The sequence below is a fragment of the Mizuhopecten yessoensis genome, unplaced genomic scaffold (genome assembly GCF_002113885.1).
Source record: "Mizuhopecten yessoensis strain PY_sf001 unplaced genomic scaffold, ASM211388v2 scaffold10867, whole genome shotgun sequence".
NCBI lineage: Eukaryota > Metazoa > Mollusca > Bivalvia > Pectinida > Pectinidae > Mizuhopecten > Mizuhopecten yessoensis.
In genome coordinates, this window is record NW_018408761.1 from 1,542,419 (window position 1) to 1,550,463 (window position 8,045).

Here is an 8,045-nt window from a genome sequence, read left to right on the forward strand (position 1 = left end):
AGATAACAATAGCATTGGTACCAAAAACGCCTCAGACTATTGACATCACTTGGTATGTCTTTCAGCTGGAACGGCCATTTAACATCCTAAACTAGACAAAACAGTCCTGAGCAATGCACATGATAAACTTATCCAGACTTGAAAAGCAAGATGGCGACTTGTCCGTAGTAGAAGTAGATAAAATGCTTTGTCTCGTGTGTTACGTAACTTCCAAAGTTACGTCCCACAATGCAATGCCAGGTAGGATTGAATGTTTTATCGAATTCCTTTTTGATATAAGCTGCAATATCCTTCTCTATGTTGTACTTCTCATGAGCGTCTCTTGCACAATCGATCGCCCCTTGCTGCATATCTTCCGACATGTCAGCGTTTTTGACGACGGCCTTCTTCTCGGAAGTCATATGTGTCCTGCAAAAATAAAAACAAGCATGGAAATATCGTAAAATCTAGGCCACTTCCGTGAAGACTCGGGCCGATTCCAAAGTTTAAGGGAATTGACAGAAATGTTGCTATTGTATAAGTGACATCACATGATGTATGACGTCAGATTATTGTTACGTAACCGTTACAAACCTGTTTACTTCCTCGTTGATGAATCAGTATAAAACGCAATTAGACCTTGTCAGGTGTGGACTGTCTATACAAAGCTACGCAAAATTTCAAAAATAAAGCTACCAAATTTCAAACAGAAAAACAAACACATTGCTTATTGCAACTTCTTTTCCCCTTTACCAGGGCCCTACCTTGAATCTGCTCCTAGCTATGAACTGAATGGTCTAAGACGTCACTAGATTATTACGTCAACTGTTCTAATTGTTTGAAGCTCCTTTAACACTATCGTTTAAACTGTATTAGTTATACCTATGGAATTTAAATGCTTTATTGATGTTTTACTTTTTATAATTGTTTAGAATTCTGGCAAAGTAGATATCATTCAAAAACAGAGGATTCAATTCGTATAGTATTTTTATCAACCAGGACTGGCACATTATTATTCAAAGGGACATTAATGAACAAATATGGCAGAATAACGTTAACAGGATTAATAGTGCGAACATTGTCCCGGCTCAGCATATTTTCTTTCAATGTAAACTTCGATCGTAGAAATTATTCAACGACTAAGTCCCCAGATGCAGTTCCTGACCAAGGGGCGTCCTTCATATCAAGATTGTGTTTGTCAAGATCTTCATGCCGTGTATATATCGTTATGAGGTAGGAATCTCTGATGATCCAAGTTTAAAGAAGCATAGCGTGGAAGCATGAGTGTATGTGTTTCATAATGCAAAGCGATCGTATTATGCATCGTTGGATCTTGACAGTTCCAATTGACACAGCGACGACAGGACTTAAATTTGAACTTTATCCTCAGCATAATATTAATGTAAGGGGAAAGATTCACATCGCTTGTACTGTGACATACCAAAGGTTCATGGCTCTAGATCTCATGGTTCGCTTCTTTAAGATATTATGTTGTTCGAAGTATTTAAAGTACTCAACACGACATCTAAAGTAGGTCAATTTCGTGTATATGAACACCCTTCAAATGTATCTAGTTGAGAAATACAATGACCATGGACCTGACATATTTTTAGAATTTTTTAAAAGATGTCAAGGCATTATAACAGTATAGCCCATGCTCACCTTTGACGCCAACCAGCGCTCTAAGATGACATTTGAAAGTGACACAAAAAAGAACTTGACTTTACTGTAAGTTTACAGGTATGTCGTGCCAAGTGAGCTAAAAATTGTAAGAAAGTCATTGGATCGTCGCTAAAACAGTACACAAACTAGATCATAATTTATGAGCCAATTGATAGCTAAGATTCAAATAAGCATTTTTTTAGTATACATTTATACAAATGAGCACATATACCAACTTGATTATTCTACTAAAAATCCCTTTTTAAAATAATGCTGCAAAGTTTGAAACTATTCAATAACATTACGTACTACAGTAAAACTTCGATATAATGTCCTTCTTTTGTATAATTTAGCCATTTCCATTATTTTCTAAATAATTACTTTTATATGTTTTTTCCGATATATCGACAATTTCTTTTTATAACGCCAAAATATCATGTGAATCGTGTCAATATAAGAGTGTATGGTGGCAGTATAAAAAAGATTAACTGTATAATGAACAATTCAGTAATTACAAAAACATACATAAACTTACCGTAAGATTTACAATATTATTCCAATCGCAGGCGCTAGTACAGTAATCAAGTTTTCTCCCACACCTGTCACATTCTTGTTATGGTTGTTATCGATGATGATATGATGATACATTTCATACCAACAGCAACCGCACAACAAGACCATTGATGCATAAAATAGTTTCCATTGGCTGTTCGATTGTCATTCATATGTCAGCACTACAAATCGTTTCTTCGATTCGTATATCAGCCCATAATGCTTCAGTCAGAATGAGCAGACGATCTGTAAAATTAATATTTGATGTCGCTATGTGAAATGAAACCCCAAATAACATGCTCGGTAATTAGTTATATACCTTCCGTGGTGATTTCTGCCGACGTAGTTGTGTTATAACACAAAGAGAGGGGACATTCAGGAATTGACTCTATTCTAAAAATAATTACATTTTAAAATAGATTTCACTTGGATGTCACTATACAGCATTAAATTTGATCGCTAACAGCGATTACAATAAACATGCAAATGGCGTTTAGACAAGCGTGACTCCTCGGCAACTTGTTATGAATATTTTGTTAACAGACAAAATCAAATTCAGCCAACCTCCACGAAATCTTTCTCTAGTAGTCATTTTAACACTGCATCCATCTACATGCCGGATGTAGACGCCAGATAACTGAATCTGTATCGTGTATATACAACGATGTGTCTCTGTAGTTTACATAACTGCTGGTCTGATATACGCATACGCTACGTTTGCATTGATATTATCTTAGTTGAGAAGAGAATTGAAAACTGTTTACCCAGTATAGCCAATGTTAACCTTGGACTCCGGACAGCCTTCACAGCAACGTTTAACATTGAACAATATGATAGGAAACGATTCGGACTACATATCATACTAAAGCATCAGGGTTCTGGATTATATGGTTCTGTAGAAGGTGTTGCTTGATGTTTTTAGCACATTCAACCCCAGCGACGTTACAAATACAGAACTTTAAAGCAGGGTCATTTATATACAAATGTTTGCACTCTATCACAGGTACCTACTAGCCAATTAGCGTGACTCGATCTCAGCCTTATGAAACTTGAGAATGGGTTTTTTAACGTCTTACCTTTACTGCCTAGGCTAACCTTTAACCCTATACAGTTTTCAGCAGTTGACCTTTGGCCTAAACAAATGTGCAAGAAAAAGCTGTATTGCTGGTCGACATAACTTCCATAACTCACGCCCTTATGTTCCATAGAAAATGTTGCTGGAAGTTGTATCATTGTGGACCCCTGTGACATTGAAAGTAAAACAATGTCATCGATAAGAGAAAACTTTATAGCACTCTCTCCTAGGTACCTCAATAACAGGACACTGGGTCTAATGGAAATTAGGAGGATTCTTTTAACTTTTTGCCCATTATTGCCCATGATAAACGTCGACTCCGTCTAACGTTGACCTTTGACCTTAACATTATATGCTTTATATTTAAAAAGAAATGCACTGCTGATTGACATATAATACAAAACACTCATGGCTTCAGACTTCAAAATTCTCTAGAAAATGTTGCTTGATATTTTTTTTACATATTTTTAACCCATTTGACTTTTGAAATAAGATCAATATCATTATATGAAGAAATGTTCTAGCACCACAACAAAGGGTTTTTTGGAAGTTGTTTAAAAAGTTTAATATGAACTTAAGTTTCTAACACTTATGAAATATGTGATTTGATTGAGAAAGCATTGCATCTCGATCACCTTTTACTTGTCAGTCATTCATGGGTATTAATAAATATTGTATTTATTGTGTTAGCCTAATGTTACATCTTGACACATACATGTTACAAAAACCGGTGCAGAATTGTCAACAAATGTGGTCCAAATCTGGCGCATAGACCACCTACTGTCCGCTAGGCATACCCCGAACATGTAGCTCAACTTGTCAAAGCATTGTTAGCTTTACCATTAGATTGTTGTGTTAGGATTGGTCGTTTTTCAGCCCGAGTATATGAAACAATTGCATGCTACGTTTATATGATTTACCACAATCAACCTTTATTTTAATGAGTTTAAACTGGTAAATTAGTGATGCATTCTTATTAATAAAAACCCAATTGACTGACTTTTCATGGATAACCATTTTTTACATAGATCAAGCTTAACTTTCCCTTGAGTTTGGTAATCTATACATTCTATTTGTGCCCTCCATGGGGTTCCCCACGGGTGTCATTAAAAGACCATTGTATACTCGTGTTTACATAGAAACACAATCCTATGCACGCCGCATATAGTACATATAGTACATATAGTATGCACAAGGACTTTTTTTTTGGCAGTTATGTCCCTTTTACCATACCTGTATTGAATCTTGCCAAATATATGTTTTTTGTCCCTTTTTTGTGAATCTAAGTTGATGTTTCTGTCTGAACTTATTAAAGTTAATCTCTTTTATGATATAAATATATTTTGTCCTGAGTATTACCCTCATTTCTCAGTCACCTTTATATGGCTGTATTTACTTGCAGTTTAAAGCCGAAAGCACCTTACTTACAATTAATACAGAAGAATATCTTATAATCTTATTCTAAACATAAAGTTGGTTTATTATTAAGCTGCAGTGCAAAAACTAGTTTCTCCTTTTTCTTCCACTTTCTGTTGACTTTCTCCGTTTTTCATTGCTATTTTTTTCCCTTCTTTTCTATTCTCTCTCTCTCTCTCTCTCTCTCTCTCTCTCTCTCTCTCTCTCTCTCTCTGTTCTCATAAAAGCAATATATGTGTACATGGGTACCATTACATGTACTTGTGTCTAAATATATCAACTGATGTAAGTAAGAGTATATATGAGTCGTGTGAGGTCTGAATATATAATATGAATTGTTTGAATGTAAATATACCATATATTGCAAAAAATCTTGAATAAAAAAAAAGAAAAAAAAAATATATATAGTATGCACAAAACACTAGAATTAACCCTTGCACGACATCATACCATTGATTTTAAAAGGTCTGTCAGTGATATAATCAAATATTGATTGACATGTCATGTCATCAGGATCACATGGACATGGTCATTATTTCTCATCCATGATTCTTATCACATATTACAGCATACACTTCTTACTACTAGGAAATTGCACTGCGGCACGTAACAATCATGGGATTAGACAGGTAACAAATTAAGTTAGGTGAGTGTTTAAGATCCACTTCAACACACCATGTGTGGAAGTTTGTTACTCTGTATTTCTAATAGTTTTTCAGTGCTATGCGATCTGATCATGAACATAACCAGTTTTATGTCTTGCCACTCTGCCCACATTGCTGCCAAATTCTGTGTATACACAGTATATTCCCCTCCATCTAGAGATGTCCTATACCATGTTTAGTCCAACTCCCCAATTCCTTTCTTTAATTCTTTCTCACAAAAATTCTGGATGCAAAACTGTAACATGCAGCATTTCCTGTTCCACATACTGATATCAAATTATTGCAGTTAGTTTTCCCCGCCCAGCAAAGTTGGCAGTGGATATACAAACGGGTTCTGGTCACAAGGGAGAGCTCTGTCCCAGTAGTCTAGTGGTGCGTTTTGCAAACTTTGTCATTTCTGGAGCATATGTCAAAAACTATAACATAACTTTACAAAAATGTCTAACTACATGAATCTAGTTGTCTGGCAGTGCTTTTCGTTATTAGGACATTTTCATTTTAGACATATTTTCTGCTTCCATAGAAACAAATGGACACTAATACAAAATTTGTCATTTCCGGAGCTTATCTCCTTTTGAGATAACTTGACAAAATTATTATGTACATCATTCTAGTTGTGTAGAATTGCCTTATACTATGGGTTTGTTTTTTTATTTTTGATATTTTCCCTAATGCAAAAGTAATGGCTTCAAGTTCATTTCTCAGAAAACTTTTTAGGTAACTTTACAAAACTTTGTATTTACATCAATCTAGTTGTTTAGTATTGCCGTTTACAAAGAGGATGTTTTCAATATTGACGTTTTCTGTTATTATGGAAACAAATGTAAGATAGCCAAAAATGCAAATTATAGCTGGTGGACAATATCTCAAAAGCCTTTCAAGATAACTTGATTAAATTTTATATGCATTCAAATCTAGTAGTTAGGTTGTGCTTTAAGCTATCAGCAAATTTTTGTTTTCGTTTTTTCCCTGTTACCACAGAATAATTTAATCTTGCTTGTAACAAACCTTTTCATTGGCCTAAAAAATTATGTTATCAGCCCATAACGTAAAAAATGACGTCGCAGTTTGTGTAACCGTTGTGTTCCACATAAATAGAGCCCACGGGTGTTGTTTACGTAATAATGAGTTCTTTATTCTTCAATGCTTGGTACAGTACAATTCACAGAGGCAGGGCAGGTGGCATAGATAGCATGTATTTACATACTGGATATTTATTGTATTCTGTAGATACTCTGAAATAAACATAAAAGAATATACTTAACACTGAGTGGAGAGAGCAGTGTAAATTACACGCACGTATAATCAAGGGACACAACTCTCTATTATGATGTACATCGATAAGTCCATTTCAAATGGAATTACTAAATAATCATAATATATTAAATGAGATAGAATCTTTAAGATTTACAATTTCATAGATCTTAATCCAACAATACAAATAATAACTTCTTTCAAGTTATTATAACGTTACAGTTAAATTGATAAGAATCAGAACTATAGAAATGATCTACAATTTATCATATATATATCAACATGGAAATGGCATCATATAAACGATTATATGACATTACCACTAAACAATTTAAACATGAAATAAGGCAAATACCTGTGTATGGCACAGAGCCATCCTAGATGCTTCTATTACTGCCACCTCTGTACAAGTTTCGAATAATTCTAAAATAATACAAACAAATACCTTACTACTATGACATTTGCAAATACATAGATATATCAAAATAGACAACTTTCAAACTGAACTTTGCACCATTTTTATGAAACATATACTTCTAGCTCTATGGCTGTAATTTTGAAAATAAGAAAATTACTAAATATACCAAATACTTCAACATTATGACTTATTGAAGTTACTTTATATATTAATGAAAACTAATATTACACAAGAAATAATTTACAGAAAAACATAGAAACTTACTTTGTAACTGCCTGGAATACTTTAAAGACAAGTAGATAGAGCTTGTGATCAGCTTGGCAGGCAGGAGTCTAACTGACCTAATAATGATATTCCCGCCAAGACTGACCAACAAGGGATTATAAAAATAGCGACCAATAAAAAGCAAGACAAGAACATGGACTCTGGACTTAAATCACTGGGCGTAAACTGTTACACTGAAAATAGCAACACATTACACAAAATACATAGAACACCACACCCTGTAACATGTAACGCCAACAAATGGACAAACAAATACACAAAACACCCTGGGCACATACAAATGGATATTTATACACAATTATAACATTTACTATATATGACAATAAAATTGACCCTGTTACATTTGTAACGTCGCTTTTGATTGGCTGATACAGCGGCGTAATAAATTCTAAGGGAAAAGAGTCCATCAATAAAAGTTGATTTCCACAGGGATTGTGCATGGTAGATTAAATTATAAGGATTGACTTGAATATGTTTTTTTATGTTATGGAGCTATATAACACAAAAAACAGGAGTGTACCTCGTTTTTTTGTGTTATAGCTCCATAACATAAAAAATATATTCAGGTTAAACCTTAAAAAACAAACAAATAAAAATGTAAAATTTGTTATTTCTGGAGCATATGCCCAAAACCTTTCATGATAACTTCAAGCTGCTAGACTTGAAACAATGATGTTTCTCCTTATTATTGTAAGCTTGGTTTCACTATACAGGGTCATCCATGGTTTGACATTTGACC

At 34.2% G+C, this 8,045-nt stretch overlaps 1 long non-coding RNA gene across 1 annotated transcript; it reads right to left on the bottom strand.

Annotated features, from left to right (window-relative positions):
* Positions 1-328: 328 nt before the first annotated feature.
* LOC110463068 lies at positions 329-7,634 on the bottom strand. The gene is made up of 5 exons (XR_002464346.1): positions 7,286-7,634; positions 6,959-7,026; positions 6,358-6,584; positions 2,167-2,439; positions 329-408 (listed from the first exon to the last, which is right to left on the bottom strand). It is a non-coding gene; the product is annotated as an uncharacterized LOC110463068 (long non-coding RNA).
* Between the last annotated feature and the right edge of the window lie 411 nt (positions 7,635-8,045).